The sequence below is a fragment of the Macaca mulatta genome, chromosome 5 (assembly GCF_049350105.2).
Source record: "Macaca mulatta isolate MMU2019108-1 chromosome 5, T2T-MMU8v2.0, whole genome shotgun sequence".
Taxonomy (NCBI): Eukaryota; Metazoa; Chordata; class Mammalia; order Primates; family Cercopithecidae; genus Macaca; species Macaca mulatta.
The window spans coordinates 64,647,354-64,667,272 of record NC_133410.1 but is presented as its reverse complement, the minus strand read 5'-3'; the positions used below and the strand labels follow the sequence as shown (position 1 = coordinate 64,667,272).

At 35.2% G+C, this 19,919-nt stretch overlaps 1 pseudogene; it reads right to left on the bottom strand.

The window, feature by feature from the left end:
* The window catches only part of LOC100427993 (UDP-glucuronosyltransferase 2B10-like), a 54,787-nt pseudogene that overhangs the window by 12,647 nt on the left and 22,221 nt on the right, over window positions 1–19,919 (bottom strand).

Sequence of the window (19,919 nt, the reverse complement as noted above, 5' to 3'; positions counted from 1 at the left end):
GGGATGTAAAGGACCTCTTCAAGGATAAACTACAAATCACTGATCAGTGAAATAAAAGAGGACACAAACTAATAGAAGAACATATCATGCTCATGGATAGGAAGCATCAATATTGTGAAAATGGCCATGCTGCCCAAGGTAATTTATAGATTCAATGTCATCCCCATTAAGCTACCAATGACTTTTTTCACAGAATCGGAAAAACAAACTGCTTTAAAGTTCATATGGAACAAAAAAGACCCTGCATTGCCAAGACAATCCTAAGCCAAAGGAACAAAGCTCTAGGCATCATGCTCCCTGACTTCAAACTGTACTACAAGGCTACAGTAACCAAAACAGCATGGTACTGGTACCAAACAGAGATATAAACCAATGGACTGCAACAGAGCCCTCAGAAATAATACCACACATCTACAGCTATCTGATCTTTGACAAACCTGACAAAAACAAGTAATGGGGAAAAGACTCCCTATTTAGTAAATGATGCTGGGAAAATTGGCTACCCTTAAGTAGAAAGCTGAAACTGGATCCTTTTCTTACTCCTTATACGAAAATTAATTCAAGATGAATTAGAGACTTAAGTGTTAGACCTAATACTATAAAAACCCTAGAGGAAAACCTAGGTAATGTCATTCAGGACATAGGCATGGGTAAGGACTTCATGTCTAAAACACCAAAAGCAATGGCAACAGAAGCCATAATTCACAAATGGGATCTAATTAAACGAAAGAGCTTCTGCACAGAAAAGAAACTACCATCAGAGTGAACAGGCAACCTACAGAATGAGAGAAAACTTTTGCAATCTACTTATCTGACAAAGGGCTAATATTCAGAACCTACAAAGAACTCAATCGAATTTACAAGCAAAAAACAAACAACTCCATCAAAAAGTGGGCAAAGGATATGAACAGACACTTCTCCAAAGAAGACATTTATACAGCCAGCAGATACATGAAAAAATGTTCATCATCACTCACCATCAGGGAAATACAAATCAAAACCACAATGAGATACCATCTTACACCAGCTAGAATGGCAATTATTAAAAAGTTAGGAAACATTAGGTGCTGTAGAGGATGTGGAGAAATAGGAACACTTTTACACTGTTGGTGAGACTGTAAAGTAGTTCAACCATTGTGGAAAACAGTGTGGTGATTCCTCAAGGATCTAGAACTAGAAAGAGCATTTGACCCAGTCATCCCATTACTTGGTTTATACCCAAAGGATTATAAATAAATCATGCTACTATAAAGACACATGCACACATATGTTTATTGTGGCACTATTCACAATAGCAAAAACTTGGAATCAATCCAAATGTCCATCAGTGACAGACTAGATTAAGAAAATGTGGCACATGTACACCATGGAATACTATGCAGCCATAAAAAAGGATGAGTTCGTGTCCTTTGTAGGGACACAGATGCCGCTGGAAACCATCATTCTCAGCAAACTATCGCAAGAACAGAAAACCAAAGACCGCATATTCTCACTCATAGGTGGGAATTGAACAATGAGTTCACTTGGACAAAGGAAGGGGAATATCACACACCAGGGCCTATTGTGGGGAGGGGGTAGAGGGGACGAAAAGCATTAGGAGATATACCTAATGTAAATGACGAATTAATGGGTACAGCACACCAACATGGCACATGTATACATATATAACAAGCCTGCACACTGTGTACATGTACCCTAGAACTTAAAGCATAATAATAAAAATAAATAAATAAATAAATAAAGGGCTCCATTAGAGATAGCCTATAGTGTAGAATGTGTAGAGAAGTATGTTTAGTACAGAAAGCTAAATACATTTGATTTTTTTCAGATGAAGCTGTGCTGCAACTGAGACTTTTCAATAGGTGCTTAGAAAGTCAAAGAATGTTATTTGAAACCCCAATCAACTTCAATAACCTCATTTTGCTTAGAAGAGAACTACACACAAATTTGGAAGTGTAGTCTTTGAGAAATTTTTTTTTTTTTTTTTTTTTTTTGAGATGGAGTTTTGCTCTCTTCAGCACAGGCCCAAGTGCAGTGGTGTGATCTCAGCTCACTGCAACCTCTGCCTCCCTGGTTCAAGCAATTCTGTGCCTCAGTCTCCTGAGTAGCTGGGATTACAGGCATGTGCTACCACACCTGAGTAATTTTTGTATTTTTAGTAGGGACGGGGTTTTACCACGTTGTCCAACCTGGTCCCAAACTCCTCACCTTGGGTGATACAACCGTCTCATCATCCCAAAGTGCTGGGATTACAGGTGTGAGCCACTACACCCTGGCTGACAGAATTTTGAGAGAGGGAGAAAGGATCATATATTTCATATTTCCCAACTTTTTTTTTTTTTTTTTTTTTTTACCGTTAATGTTGTTGTGCTTTGATACAACAAATGTCTCAGAGACTCAGGGTCATTTATTTAGCAGAACCTATTTCAGAAGGATTAGAGTCAACAGTTGGACAATGATTCACTTTGCATAAATAGGCAAGGTGACAACAGATTTTCTGGTGGTAATTGATAGAGTGAATGACACTTCACAGGGAAAAAAATGCAAAAAAAAAAAAGATGCTGAGATTAATAAATATCTTAGAAGAAAGTTAAATATTTATAAATATTTGACAATAAATATTATTTCCAAGCCATATACAAAACTCAGGCATGCTAGGATTACAGCATGGCTGTATCACTTCTGTAAAAAACACAAATTGGATTAGAAACCTTATTAATAACACCAAAAGCCAAAATCACGTTTTAAGATTATATTCACATTGTATATGCAAAATAAAAGTAAATTTTGCTTATGTGAGAAACTTGACCCTATCCAGAGAGGCCAAGCAGGTATTCATATGATTTAGTGAGTACAATGATTTTAGAATATAATCACCAATTTCTAGAAAATATGGTGGTTAACAAAAATTAAGAATGAATGCAAAGTTAATGGAAGATTGAAGCTAGGTAAAATTCAGGTATAAATATATACTTCAGAGCATAATAGGTAAATGTAGTAAACCAAGAAAGACCAGTCACAATATGCTATGTTGTGAAAAATGAATATGACTATATTTTTAAAGTCTGAGAGATTTAATAGTGTTTTTTTCTTTTTGGATTAGCTCCTCCATGTGCTTTAATTAATTAAGAATCAACTTGTATTACTATCATCCTTGCTAGAGCTTCTGGATCAGCAGTTTCACTTCTGTTTGAATGCAGCAGAAGGATGCAGCTTCCTGTTTTCCCAGGAAACACCCAGATAGCATGGCACACAACCTCACCCATTCTGCTGCCGTTAGCCAGATGGGCAATGCTTGCTAGAGAATCCAGCCAAGTGATCTCCTTTTTGTGTGAACTCAGCTGGAGGGCTCAGCTTCCTATTGTCCCAGGAAACACCTGAATAGCAGAGGATGTTCCACCTGAACCTGTCACTGGTAACCAGGCAGGTAATACCCAATAGAGCTTCCAGCCCAGTAATCTTGCTTTGTGTGAGTTCAGGTAAAGTGTGCAGCCTCCTGTTACCCCAGGAAACACTCGTATGGCAGGATGTGTGACATTCCACCCACCACTGTCACTTGTCACTAGGCGGTGCAGACTCCTATTGCCCTGGTAACACACCGACAGCATGGCAAATAACTTCATTTATCCCCACCTTCCACAGCCAGATGGGCCACATCTGCAAGAGCTTCCAACCCATCTAGCATTCCCACTTTCGTCTGAACTTCAGGAAGCACAAAGACAGCAGATGAGGGTTGACAGACCAAAGATTACAACCCACCTAGCATTCCCACTTTCATCTAAACTTCAGGAAGCGCAAACACAGCAGATTAGGGTTGACAGGCCAAAGGTGTGGTTTTGTGTGCCATCTATGGCCCCTTCCTGAGGACGACACCTGGTCAGAACATTTAACAAAAGATAAACAGTCATGGAGAAAGTAATCAGAAGGGGCTCCACTAAGACCCAGGAGTGGACTAGAATCAAAGATAGTCAACTGAATTCATCATATTCATATTTAAACCCCTAAGAGCATCAAGAAAGGAGAAAGAAAAAACAAGTTCTGAAATTGAGGCAGTAATTAATAGCCTACCAACCAAAAAAAAGTTCAGGACCAGATGGATTCACAGCTGAATTCTACCAGAGGTACAAAAAGGAAATGGTACCATTCCTTCTGAAACTATTCCAAATGTAGAAAATGAAGGAAGCCTTGTTAACTCATTTTATGAGGCTAGCATCATCCCGAGACCAAAACCTGGCAGAACCACAACGAAGAAAAGGAAATTTCGGTGAATATCCCTGACCAACATCGATGTGAAAATCCTAAATAAAATGCTGGCAACAAAAACCCAGAAACACATCACAAAGCTTATCCACCATAAGCAAGTTGGCTTCATACTTGGGATGCAAGGCTGGTTCAACCTACCGAAATAAAAAAAAAGTAATCCATGACATAAACAGAACCAATGGAAAAAAAAAATGATTATCTCAATAGATGCAGAAAAGGCCATTGATAAAATTCAACATCACTTCATGCTAACAACTCTCAATAAACTAGGTATTGATGAAACATATCTCAAAATAATAAGAGCTACTTATGACAAACCCCACAGCAGCCCATATCATATTTAATGGGCAAAAGCTGGAAGCATTCCCTTTGAACATCGGTGCAAGAGAAGGATGCATTCTCTCACTACTTCTATTCAAAACAGTATTGGAAGTTCTAGATAGGAAAATCAGGCAAGATAAAGAAACAAAAGGTATTGAAATAGGAAATGAGGAAGTCAAATCCACTCTGTAGATGACATTATTATATGTTAACAAAACCCCACTGTCTCAGTCCCAAATCTCCTTAAACTGATAAGCAACTTCCGCAAAATCTCAGGATAAAAGTCAATGTGCAAAAATCACAAGCATTCCTATACACCAAGAATAATAATAATAATTTGAAAACCAGAGAACAAAATCATGAGTGAACTCCCATTCACAATTGATACAAAGAGAATAAAATACCTATGAATACAACTTACAAGGAATGTGAACAACCTCTTCAAGGAGAACTACAAACCACTGCTTAAGAAAATAAGACAGGAAAAATAAATGTGAAAGCATTCCATGCTCATAGATAGGAAGAGTCAGTATCATGAAAATGGCCATACTGTCCAAAGTAATTTATAAATTCAATGCTATTGACATCAAGCTATCATTGACTTTCTTCCCAGAATTGGAAAAAAGAAAAACTACTTTAAACTTCATATGGAATGAAAAAAGAGCCTGCAGAACCAAGACAAACCTAAGCAAAAGGAACAAAGCTGGAGGCATCATGCTACCTGACTTCAAACCATATTACAATTGTACAGTAACCAAAACAGTGTGGTACTGGTATCAAAACAGATATATAGACCAATGGAACAGAACAGAGGCCTCATAAATAACACCACACATATACAACCAACTGATCTTTGACAAACCTGACAAAACAAGCAATGGGGAAAAAAATTCCCTATTTAATAAATAGTGCTGGGAAAACTGGCTAGCCATATGCAGAAAACGGAAACTGGAATCCTTCCTTACACCTTATACAAAATTAACTCAAGATGGACTAAAGACTTAAACATAAGATTTAAAATCATAAAAATCCTAGAAGAAAACCTAGGCAATACTATTTAGGACATAGCTGTGGAAAAGACTTCATGACTAAAACACCAAATGCAATAACAACAAAAGCCAAAATAGACAAATGAGATCTAATTAAACTAAAGAGCTTCTGCACAGCAAAAGAAACTATCATTAGAGTGAACCGGCAACCTACAGAATGGGAAAAATTTTTGTAATCTCTCCTCCTGACAGAGGGCTAATATTCAGAATCTACAAAGAACTTAAACAAATTTACCAGGGAAAAAAACCAAACAACACTATCAAAAAGTGGGTGAAGGATATGAAGAGATACTTCTCAAAAGAAGATATTTATACAGCCAACAAAGATATGAAACAAAGCTCATTATCACTTGTCATTAGAGAATTAGAGAAATGCAAAACAAAACCACAATGAAATACCATCTCACACCAGTTAGAATAGTGATCATTAAAAAGTCGTGAAACAACTGATGTTGGAGAGGTTATGGAGAAATAGGAATGCTTTTACACTGTTGGTAGGAGTGCAAATTTGTTCAACCATTGTGGAAGACAGTGTGGTGATTCCTCAAGGATCTAGAACTAGAAGTACCATTTGACGAAGCAATCCGATTACCAGGCATATACCCAATGGATTATACATCATTCTGTAAGACACACACATGCATATGTTTATTGTGGCACTGTCCACAAGTAGAAAGACTTGGAACAAACCAAATGTCTATCAATGATAGACTGGATAAAGAAAATGTTGTACATATATACTATAGAATACTATGCACACATAAAAAGGATGAGTATAGGTCCTTTGCAGGGACATGGATGAAACTGGAAACCTTCATTCTCAGCAAACTGTCACAAGAACAGAAAACCTAACATTGCATATTCTCACTCATAAGTGGGAGTTGAGCAATGAGAATACATGGACACAGGGAGGGGAACATCACACAATGGGGCCTGTCACGAGGTCGGGAGCTAGGGGAGGAATAGCATTAGGAGAAATACCTAATATAGGTGACAGGTTGATGGGTGCAGCAAACAACCATGGCACATATATACCTATGTAGCAATCCTGCACATTTCGCACATGTATCCCAGAACTTAAAGTGTAATAAACATAATACAATAAAGAAATATCCTTGCAGTTATTTATCACTTTATAACAAACTACCCTCTATTGTAGGTATTTTGAAAAACAGCAAGCATTTTATTACAACTCCCATAGCATGAGTGTTGGGTAGCCTCAGTCAGGTGGTTCATACACAGTATTTCTCAGACCATTAGTTTCATATGGTGGTTGGGGATGTAATCATCTGAAAGTCATTCATTCACATACATGGTGATGGATGTCAAAAGACTCAAATTCCTGTAAGACCGAATAATCATGACTTCTTAGTCTCCTCTTTGCATCTCTCCTTGAAATTGTCTTTTATCATCAGGACTTCATGTGTGATACTGGGCTCCAAAGAGTATACAGGCAGAAAAAGAGAAAGAGGGAGAAGGAGAAAGAAAGAGAGAAAAAAGTATAAGTAGAAGACAGAGACAGACAGACAGAGACAGAGAGATGGAGATAATGTACTGTCTTTTCTAACACAGTCTTCAAAATTATGCTGTCACTTTCACTATAAATTTGCTGAGCAAGCCACAAGCTTTACCACATTTCAAGGGGAGGGACCACGTTTAATAAGAATGTCAAAGTATTTGCAGTGGTGTCTCAAAATTCCACAAATTTAAGCTATTGATTTGCTCAACAGAAGCCTCTAAGCAACTATGAAATTATTACATATGGACATTAAAAACAATACAATCCTAAAAATTGTGTGAATTTATATGTTTACAACTACTGAATAGTTCACTAAGTATTTGAAAATATTTACTTATAGATTTTTATATATGAAATAGTTGTCCTAAAAACTAGACTCAAATAAATTAAACAACGTAGTATACTGAGGTGATCATAAGTGACTCAACTTTTTCCAATTTATTCTACTCCAGACATATATACATGCATTTAAAAATGATGTCAAAAAACATATATAGCCTAGTATAAAATGAAGGAAGAATGTCCACCAATTGTTAAAATTGGAGGGAATTCTATGAATAGATGCTTGTGAAAACTATGAAAAAGTGACTTTTGTGAGGAAACCAAATGAAAAATAGTACCTTGAAGCAAGGAACAAAAATTTACAGAGTGCAGTGACTTTTGTTTAAAAATAAAATAAAATATGTGTGTAACTGGAGATCTCCCTAGACTGCAGCAGAGGCAATTTTAAATATTGTGAAGGGTTTCTATTACAATAGAGAATATGAAGGATGTTGCAGAAATCAACACATGTTGAAGATTTCCTCAAGAAAACCATATGAGGAAATAACCAGTGATACACAGTTGGAAGATTTTCACCCAAGGATTGCAGATAGAGGACACAATCAGAATGAGGCTTTGATTTATAATATATATATAAAAAAAGATAAGATGTTATTCCATCATCCAGGCTGAATGAAATGCAGTGGAGTATTCAGGGGTCATTGCAGTCTCAACATACAAAGCTCAAGTGACTCTCTCACTCTGCTGTCCATCCTGGAGCGCAGTGGTGTGATCACAGTTCTCTTCAGCCTCAACCTCCGAAACTCAAGTGATGTTTTCACCTCAGTCCCCTAAGTGGCTGGGACCGCAGGTGCCTGACACCACACCCAACTAGTATTTTAATTTTTTATAGTGATGAGCTCTCATTAGGTTATCCAGGCTGATCTCAAACTCCTGGAGTCAATCCTCCTATTTCAACATCCCAAAGTGTTGGGATTACAGATGTGAACCACCATGTCTGGACAAAATGAGATTTTTAAATAAGCATGATTCAAATGTTCAGATATGCAAGCATCACTAATATAAAGCAAGAATGGGATGAGATCAGGAGGATGAATAAAAAAACATCAGATATTTCTGAAATCAGACATGGGCTCCCTAATTATATATGAAATGATGGTTGATTACATGAAATAAAATGAAACCAAATGCTTGACTCGTAGTACTCCCAAGAGAAATCACCTAATGCTCTAGAAATTTTCAGCAAACCGATTAAAACCTAAAAGCACTGCTTGCTAACACCTTACATTAGAAATTTTCTGATTACCTGTTTTTTTCCAAAACTCTCTTATTTCTAGTTGTTTTCCTGGTCTTAACTACTCATTATATGTTTTGTTCAAACATTTATAACCTGATTCAATGTGTTTGTCTCAAGCTGCATTTCATTCTGTCTTAACTCTTGCAACCTACATGTCCTCATTATGATGGATTAATCCAACAGCAAAGTTCACCTTATCTGACTGAGGATTATTCATTAATTTTTACTTGTTTATCTGACCTTTATCAATCTTGTTTTAGACAATCACTCTGAGCCACTGTCATGATGAGTCAGGATTCTAGATCTCTTATGAAGAACAAATTCATCCTTAAATAAAGTCTCTATACCAAAGATGAATCTATAGAAAAATGTCTCTTGAAAAAAATCAGTGCAGTACAGGAACGAAATTCTCACTGTATCATAAACACAAAAAGTAATTAATGAGGCTAATAATTGGGAACTTGCAATGAAATCAATGAGACATCTTAATATGCTTTGAATTGGTGACAGTTAATATCCATTATAGGTAAAGCACCAAATACCTGGCTACTCCAGTGTTGATTTGTTGGGACTATGAATAGAGTGGTGATAAGCTAAGGGTATGCATGGGTCCAGCACGACAAAATTTCCTCTAACCAAATCTGAGCTAGGTACTACTGAAATAAAAAATCCAACCCGCTAGTACGTCAATTCTTATTATACATTTGGACATTAGGGAAGTGACCACCAGGGGGGTGGTGAACCCAGTGGGCCAACTCTAAGTCATCTTTCTCAGAACCTCTACATGCCCCCACTTTCAAAAATGTTATTTTCAAAAGAAAGCCATGCCTCTTACTCATCCAAATTTTTCCAAGATTCAGTGTCAGAAGGACCACAACTTTTAGAATGATAGCAAATGAAAAATTTGAAAACGTATGCTTTAAGAGTTTTCAATTTATTATCCCCTGGGTGCAAATATAACTTTATGATACTGAATCTGGATCCTGTAAACATTACTCCTTTACCAGCTAGTTGAATGTTAAACTTCATCAATAGAGAACACTGGAGTGGTTGTGAGGTGTTAGATGCTGGAAGACATATCCCTTCTAAGACCGTACTCTTTACTGTTATTCAGTAATTTTTATAATTATTATTGGGTTTTAAGAATTTGTATGTTAAAGAATATATTTAAGACTATTAAAGAATATACTTAAAGAATAGAAGAAGGAAACTTCTAATTAGCACATTTATTTTATCTTCTACAAAACATTGCCTTCTGTATAGATATTAATTCAGAAAACTACATAAACCATTTGTCCTTGACACAAACAGATTCATCTTCATATGTTGCTTTGTGAATCATTAAATTCACAATTATGTTATTTTTGTCTTCAACTTCTGTGGTGCTTTGTATTCCAGTCTTTAAGCAGCATATTCAAAATTTTATGGAAAAAGATGATCACGAAGATGAAGAATGTTACTTCAATTCAATGATTCCAGGTGATTAGAGTTTCTGTGTTTAAATTTTGTTAACTCCTGAGATATTTAAAAGCTTTTAGAATCAATCTCAAAGAAACAGACACATGCACAATATGGAAATTTTTGGAATTTCATATACCATGTGATTTTATGAGTCTCATGTAAACCTTCATATTCACATACTTTCCTAACTATAAGTGTACATAGTATTTTATGTGAAAAGATTTCTCAATATGAAAACAAATGAAAGTATTCTTTGATAACTCATGAATAAACATAGATTTTTGTATCTGGCTATATGGTCTATGAATTGCAAAGAAGATCTCTTTTGGCAAGGTCCTTGATGCATTTTCAGAAGTTGTTTCATTAAGAAAATATAAATAGACTAAAATTTAGTTTGTGTAGTACACATTGAGTTACATTATTTCCCCAGACTAATATTTATCTATAAGGTTTCCCCTTTTATAAAGAAGACATTTCTATAAAAAGCACTAATGCATTACACTTTTTTTCTTGTACTTTGCTATTTTTTCTTTCTAGTGGCCTGACTATATGTTCAAAGTGTAGCAAAGTAAAATATTTAGTGTATATTTCTTTTCTAGACATTATAATAATTCATTTTATTACCAATTATTGCCACAACAGTTTCTCCTAGAGAAGAGTACTATAAAAGTCTATTTCATGTGCCGGAAATAATCATTATGCTTCTCTTTCTTTCAACTGTTTTAGACACAACTCTTGTCAGACAGAAGAACTGCTCTTAGGTTGGTTCCCTTCTTCTCTGTTATTTTCTTTTAAAACCTTGTTCTGAGTCCAAAGGCTGTAATGAACAACAGTTGAAGATAGGTATCAGAGAGCTTTTTTCCATTTACTACGTTTTCTCCAGCATAGACTTTAAAAATTGTTGCACGTGATATTTGGCTCCTTATTCCACCTACTTTTTTTTAATATGTTATGAGAAGAGAATAAGTAAATAATTATATACATTTCCGGTTTGTATATCCTCACTATTCCAGGCATTAAAGTAGGTGGAGATATCATACTTGGCAAGGTAAGGACAAGAAATGTGACATCTTATTGCAGGAAAGAAATCATGTAACATTATAAGCTAGAGGGACTGGACTAAACCTGCTGGGCCATATCTATAATTCCTAACTAAAGGGAACTAGACTCTTCTTTTCTATTCTTTTATGTATTACTATCCAATTGTAAATTGTCATTACTAAAGTAAAAATAGTAACTCAAGTTAGTCAAGGTCTCATGTGGAAAATATCTTCAGTCTTTCTAACCAAACATTTTACCAGGTTGCATAGTTTTACATAGGAAGCCAGTTATGACTATCTAGAGTTTTGAAATAAAGAAAATTTTCCTGAGAAAATATTTTGCATTTCATGAAGGATATGAATTGGAAACACCCATTTAACACAAAGAACTTGCCTAAACACCATGCTAAGAAAGGTGGCTAAGTTTAGTCCAGCTTATATGTACGTTATGTCATGGATTTGTTCTGGAAGGTGACCCTAGCCTTCATGCTGAGGCTTTGCTCAATAAAATGTGATCCTGCCAAATTGCAAAATTACCCTGTCTAACTCACCTTGTCTAATAATCAATCATGTACACTTAATCTTTATGTAATTTTCTATTTCCATATAGCCAACTACTCTCTTTTTGGTTTCCTTATTTTTATTTCCTCATATTCCCATTTTATTCACAAATAGATTTTCTTTAAAAGTGTCAGTTAACTTTTGTCTTAGTTGGGGTTGAGTTCAGTTCATATTGCAGTCTCTATCCCCTACTTCAGTAGTCAAAATAAAATTTGTCTTGCAATTTTTGACAAGGATGTTGCTCAGTGTTTCTTTTTTTTTTTTCTGGCATGCACACATATATTCCATATAATTGTATTTGTTTATATAGAAGAGGGTTCTTTACCTATGCAATAAACAGGCACATCCTGCATGTGTATCTCTGAACTTGAAATAAAAGTTGAAATAAAACAATAAAAATATAATATATAAATATATTTATTTTATATGTTATATAAATGCATAATATATAAATTTACTATATATTTTATAAATACATATATAAAAGAAGAGATTTCTTAAAATGCAAAATATATCTAGTCTTTCTGGCCTTCTCAAGGAAACAGACTGAGTTTCTAGTGAATCTCATTTTATTTTCAGTTTAAAAATATACATAGATAAGCATTAAAAGTGAATTACTACAGGTTTTCTGAAATTAAAATTGTACATTACTTAATGTTTAACAAAGATTAAAAATTTCAAACAAATCTAGAAGGCACAGATTTTGTAAAATGCAGTAAAGAATTTAGTCCATACCTTGATACATAGTGGCGGCATTAAATGGCATGATTTTCTGTATCATGCCTGCCTGCCTTAGATCTCAAACAGATCTACTCTCTTTTCTTTCTTTCTTACCTTAACAAACAGTTGATAATCAAACCACATATTATGACAAAGAGAGTAACAATTGCCATGCAGGCCAGCACATCCATAGAGCAGTACTGCAACCAGGTGAAGTTGTGGGTAGGTGGCAGCAGGTACTTGGTTCCATTGTGGTGCATGACAAACTCAATCCAGAAGAGTTTTTGGTCCAAGGGCTTCAGAGACTGATCATAATGAATGATTGATAACTACATCACATTATTTTTACAGCTAATGGAAAATCAAAGAGACATCAACTGATATAATGAACCAGAAAAGACAAATATGTGAAATTTTTGTGTAGATGTTAAAAATGAGTGCCACATAAAAGTGGATGAAAAATAAAATATTTTATTTCATGGTGGTTATAGAGATTTTGGTTTATGGGCTAGAATTTGTTTCATGCATAAGATTTCAAGATGTAAAGAGATAACTTAAGAGAGAACAAGTATTTGTAGCCTAGAAATTGAAATCAGATGAGTCCAAAGGGTTAAAAAAATCATTTGAGAGTGTAGAAATTGATTAGCCAGTAAAAAAAAAAAAAAAAAATGGACTTGGTGTACAAGTTTCAAAATAATATCAAAGTCTAGAGATAGCAGACAAATCTGACGAGGTCAGGTACATATCAGGGCAAAGCTCATAAGGAGTTGGCACTGACCAAGAGTTGGAATTAACATTATATCAGTGGATTCATGGTTAAAAGTATGAAAGTGGATGGCCTTAGTTTGAATCCTAACCTGATATCTACTGGTCGTTTTTTTAAAAAATGTATCTGTTCCAAGTTTTTTTAATTGTTAATGTGAATGAATAAGAATTGTGTCTTTCTTGCCTGATTATTGTGAGTCGTCATGTAATGATTCTCAGAATAATTGGTAGAATTATTATCATCATAAAGTGATTGTCAGTAAATGATCACTGTCATTACTATTTTTCTTGTATTAGTATTTTAGAATCTAAGTGGCTTTCAATATTTTACTTTGAGGTGTTGCAGTCCATTTGTTTCTAGTGTGAAATAATTTTGGACTAATAGACAAAGAATAAGGATGCATGTAAGTATATTGCTTACTAAGTCAAAATCAAAAAGTGCTAAAGCATGACACCGTAGCAATAGCAATGGAGGTAACTTCTCTCCTTGTTACTTAAAAAAACACATGGTGGAATGGTGTTTTTCAGAAGAGGGCACTAATTCTGATATATTTTTTCATACAATTCGGATTCATAATACAAAGAACCAATACAATGTTTGTCACACACATTCAGTATGTATCAACTAATTAAAAATTGTCATTTTTCAATACAGAGCTATGTTTATTAAAAATTATTGCTATTATTAATGTAATAGTAATAGCATAACTGAAATTAATGTATATGCTGAAATAATTTTTAAACCGCATATTTCTGGTTTCATACATTTTGGCTATTAAACAGAAATATTCCAACTTATCTTTTCCAAGTCAACTATTTTTTGATTTTATAATTCTTCCAAATAAGCAAATTAACCACCACTGTAAGAACAAAGAAATGGCTATATTTATACTAATATCTCCTCTTTTCAATAATTTTTAAAAGGCAAATTTGAAAGCTCTAGCTGTTTACAAATTATCAATGATGGGATCAAAATGTAGTGTGAAAATTTGTAAAACATTGAATATGATGTGATTAGAGATTGATTATGTCATGCTGATTACTGAAAATAAATCATCTTAAGAATGCTTTAAAAACAAAAGAAATATATGACTAATAGGAGATCATGAATATGTTTATTTGTTTTATTATGGTAACTTTTAAAATATGTATTTGTATTCCATAATATCATTTTATATACCTTCAACATACACAAAAAATATTTAAAAATGAACATTTGATGAGTTCTCATGTTGAAAGACAACATAAGTGTGATGAAAATTAGTCAGTACTGTAATAATATTTACAGTTTTCTGCTTCAACTTTATCCTCAATCTTCCTTACAATCCTTCTGTTACCATCTTTAGCAATTCCTCTTATTTCACTTTTTGGCTATTTTAGAATTTATGCACTATCCTAAAAACTCTGACCAATGATTTCACTAAATCAAACAAACAAACAAAAAACATATTGTGATACAATGATGTATTTATCATGGCCTTTAAGTGTTACAAAAAATATATGTACTCAGTACTGTGTTCATGTTCAGAATCACTGCAGCTCCCTTGGCCTTCATGTGAGAAAGTATGGATACATGCAATGAACTTAAAAAATTTATATTTGTGTAGGGTCGTTAATGACTGCTTTTAATGCATCGAGCAAATCTGTAATTTACATTGTTTTTGAGTCCAATCTAACAGCTTCCCCCTTAGCCTTCATTTGACCAAAGTTATCAGGTTGATCTGCAATAAAGGAAGGCCCACCGTAGGGATTCCGTGGTAGATTCCCTCATACATTAAATTGGATCCATCATGAGTTATAAATGCTTTAGTTTGTGGATGACCTAAGAGTAGATGATTTTTTGAAAAAGTATACATTATAAGTCTTAGAACTAAAATGAGCAACACACAATATGAGTCAATGAAATAGGCATTGTTCTCTAGATCACAAATTACTGTAACAGTAAAACTGCATTAAAATCGGTTTCAGATCACAAAGGAAGAAGCACCAAGTCCTCTGGGGCAGTAAGTGAAAGCTACACATTGACACATGGTATGTGACTTGAGATTTGAAGAAATCATGCAAGATTGTCACATGGACAAATAGAGAACACTGTGGATAAAGATAATTGTGTATCACCCATTTCTCATTACCACCCTCCCCCAAAAAAGAAGCAGCATGCATGCCAGAACTTGTTCTCTTAGAGAAATGATGTAGTCACTGAGTATGATAGGGCACAGTATCCAGTGCAGCAGGGAGAGGGGTGGTGGTGGTGCTTGGATAGAGGAAGGACAGGCCACACTCCATCATGAAATGTGTTACCACCACTCCATGATAAAGATAGGGAATTTATTCTCATAGAAAATGAAGCTACTGGTAATGAAAGAAGAGCTGTCATTTTTCTGTTGCATTTGCGACATCTATACATTAGGAGAAAGAGTAGGTGTGATGATTGAATTAGGAGACAGACAACCCAGAAAATTATTGAAAAACAATTTTCTGAAAGGTAACTACACTTGAAATAAAGACAGTTTGTTTCTGGCCATAAAGTGTATGACTGTGTATAATAAAATTTCAATCCCTTTTAGTTTATTATATTTTTCCTAGGACTGGAAGATAAATATAAAGAAGTTAGATTTTATTTTTGACTTTTTAAATGATAAATGATTAATCAGTTATTATTTCAACAGTGTGTTTTCCGTTGAACCATTTTCATCTTCACATGCTGTTACCCAAGTTCTCAATATTTGATCCTCAGAATCTTACCGAGAAAGTGATTCTGGAATACCCACTATATTGTTGAATATTGGTACTAAGGTATCTGATTTCCTGTCATCAAATTTCCATAGAACTGTATACATAAGTGAGCCTAACATTGAGAACACGTGGATACATAGAGGGCAACAACGTACACTGGGGCCTTTCAGAAGGTGGAGGGTGGGATGAGAGAGAGGAGCAGAAAAAATCACTAATGGGCACTAGGCTTAATACCTGTGTGATGAAATAATGTGTCAAACAAACTTCCATGACACAACTTTACATATGTAATAAACGGGAACATGTGCTCCTGAACTTAAAAGTTTTAAAAATGAATGTACCTTGTTCTATGAGTAAAATTCAAATTATAGCATTTCTGTTAGAATTCTAAACAGATTGAGATCACCTAGTCAAATGCCTTCCATATGGCTAATAAGGAAATGAGGACAAGTTAAGTAATGAGAACTATTAGAAGACTGAAGTAAATAGAACAACTATATTATCTTGACTAATTTTTATATTGTGAAGCTAAACGCAATCATGAGGTTTCATATATAGTGGCTTAGAGAATTGTGATAATAAATTAAAACTTCAAATATTTAAGTAATTGTTAGGCAGACATAATCCTAGTATAAATAAGAGTAAAAAGTTACTACTAATGGTCTACACCTATTTTATTAATGTATTTACTACATACACATTCATCTTACAAATTTAATGTTAATCTTTTCATTTATAAAAAAATGAAATAGGAGATAGTTTACTTATATTCACTTCTTCCATAAATTAGAGTCTTATATTTGATAATTTACTAAAATGCAAATCTGTGTCATCATCTATATATGAGAGATCCATTAATCTACTTAGAAAGTACATATAATTTGTTTCTGATTACAAATTATTAAGCGTTTCTTCCAAGAAAAAATTGTAAGTGATATTTTTCACATATATTGAGAATGTTATCACATTTACTACCACTGAAAATTATTTAAATGTAAAAATACTGATTGGCAGTTTATAAATAATAGGGCTGTTAAAAAACTTCCAAAATTGTGATGATGCTAAATTTTGTTCTGCTGACTGTTAACTCCTTGACGGTATACTCTAAAGCATTGACAGATTCTGTCTACCTTAAGGGCAGGATTTGATCACCCTCTTTTTATTACATCTTCCTATCAGATATTGGCCAAGTCCAGTCCACCAAGGCAGTTTGGTTTTTCTGTTTCTCCAAATCTACATGCCTAAGTGGGTACCTAGACTCAGGGTGGATGAGTTTGAGCTTCCTTTCTCTGAATAGCCCTCTGAACAATACACTGAATAGACCTATTTCAAAATTATGGTAAGTAAAGGGGCCCAGGTTACATGGAAAGCCTAAGCTCCATGATACGTTTCGATTTTTTTTTTAAAAAAACGTATTTATTGTTATTGTGCTAGTGAAGTAACACATAAATATAACTCCTTTCTGATAACATTTGTAGTACATACAGCGCACTTAGGAATCTATAAGTTATAGAATTGAATGGCAGAGCAAAATTTGGTGATATCCGTTACCTGCCTCCACTATCATGATAATACCAAAATGCCACACTGCACCTCCTAATTATGTATTTTTTTCTAATCACAATGTTAATGGCAAAGTATTATTAATCAACAACACTCTTTGTGCTATTTTATCATCTGTCATGTATATTGTTTTTAATATGACATCTTTTTGTGGGAATCAGGAGGACTAGAGGGAGACCTTGGGATGTATACAAGAGGATATCTTTATTGAGTGCACTCAGTCACACTCAGCGGACTTAACGTCCAAAGATTGGGACCCCAACAAAGACAGCACTTGACTTTTATACACACTTTTCAAAAGGGGTGGGCTAACTTGATGCAGGCTTACAGTGGAGCAAAAGCAGGGATACAGAGGGAGAACAATTGATCAAATTGTGACAGCTCATAAGTCAGGATTACCCATGACTGTTGCTGTGCAACCTAGATGATTGTTATCTAGGTTTTGCTCAAAACAGCCTTGCACTGGTTTACCTTCTAATCTTCAATATGGTGTCCAGACAGCTGTAGTTCAGTCCTGCTCAGGCTTGTCATGACTTTCACTGTACTTTTTAGACAAAACAGAATACTTGAAGTTGCTAGTTACAAAGAACAAAAATCTATAAACCCATACCATAAAACAGAGGAAAATTTGTTTTTTTCTCCCTATGTTGAAGGAGTGCTGGGAGCATCTCTGGACCACATTTTTTTGGTGTGTGTCCTGGTTTTTTATAGTATTACCAAGACTTTCCCTGGGTCTGGACTTCACCCATTGCTGCCTCTGGGACAAGTTAGTCTACTACAGGAAAGCTTATTTCTCTTTTTAATTTCTTTCTCTTTCTTTCTTTCCTTCTTTCTTTCTTTCTTTCTTTCTTTCTTTCTTTCTTTCTTTCTTTCTTTCTTTCCTTTCTTTCTTCCTTCCTTCCTTCCTTCTTTCCTTCCTCCATTCCTTCCTTCCTTCCTTCCTTCCTTTTCTTTCTTTCTTTCTCTTTCTTTCTTTCTTTCTTTCTTTCTTTCTTTCTTTCTTTCTTTCTTTCTTTCTTTCTGTCTTCTTTCTTTCTTTCTTTCTTTCTTTCTTTCTTTCTTTCTTTCTTTCTCTTTCTTTCTTTCTTTCTTTCTTTCTTTCTTTCTTTCTTTCTTTCTTTCTTTCTTTCTTTCTTTCTTTCTTTCTTTCTTTCTTTCTTATTTTCGACCTCATCTCCCCCTTTGATGCCTCCTGTAATGGAATTTAATAGAAGGCATCACCATCATTTGGTTCCTCATTACAAGTCAGTTCTTCTCTGTTTGATATGGGTTGATGCTTGGTGAGAGCCGTCAGTCGAGTGGAGGTGGTTCTGTTAACTATGGATTCTATGGTTGATTGAATGCTTCTGATGAGGAGGGGTAAAAGGCAAGGGAGCATTAGGCAATGCTTTAATACAGCCAACACGACCCCTGATGTTTTAAAATCACCTAAGGATGAAAACCAACCTTCTAAGAGGGAATCTGGAGACCATCCGAATTCCAGGTCTGAACTGGGACTTGAGCTCTCTTCCACATCCTTGCAGTTATTTCTATGATGACTTTCCTGTTATCATTAATTTCTAGGGAGCAATTCATCAGGCTCAACTTTCCACATACTCCTTCTTTCTGGGCTAGGAGGTAGTCTGAGGTCAGTCTATTCTAATAGATGGTGTTCCTTATTTCTGTGGCATGCTGGGCTAGTAAGTCTAACGTATTTGCTATCTCATTAGTGATGATTTCAAGTACTGCCTGCAATCTTATGATGTGATTAAGCATGTAAATTGGGGTACAGTATCCCCTGACCTATCTTGTGTCCAGGTACCTATAGTATGTATGGTACAATAAAGTCTTAACTACTGTGTTTCTCATCCATGGAGTGTGCATGGAGTGAGGGCATCCTAATATGGGTCCTCCTCCTTCTAGCACAGATATGGGGATCAGCACAAACAAAGCAAACAGTAGCATTCTTACGGCCAGCGTGGGCAGTAAAGGCATGTAGGTGGTTGGTTAAAGCAATAGCACAAGAGCAATATAATGAATAATACAAAGAAGATTCGTGGGCCTAAGATTTCTGGTCACATTGACTCGTTTGATGATGATTCTTCAAGCTTTGGCCGTACATAGACTAGTCAACTCTTGGTGTGACTAGAGCAGGGCTTGCTGTTTTCTCAAGCTTCCACCGTGCATAGACTGGTCATCTTCCAGAGTGACCAGAGCAGGGCTACTGTCGTCTCCACTGGCACCGTGGTCTCATTGCAGGATCAGCTGGGTCGGATGGTCTGGGTCCTGCTGGCTCATCCACTGGTCCTGGGCTGATGGTTTCAGGTGACTGTGGTGGATCCAAGGCAAGACGCCTGCAACTT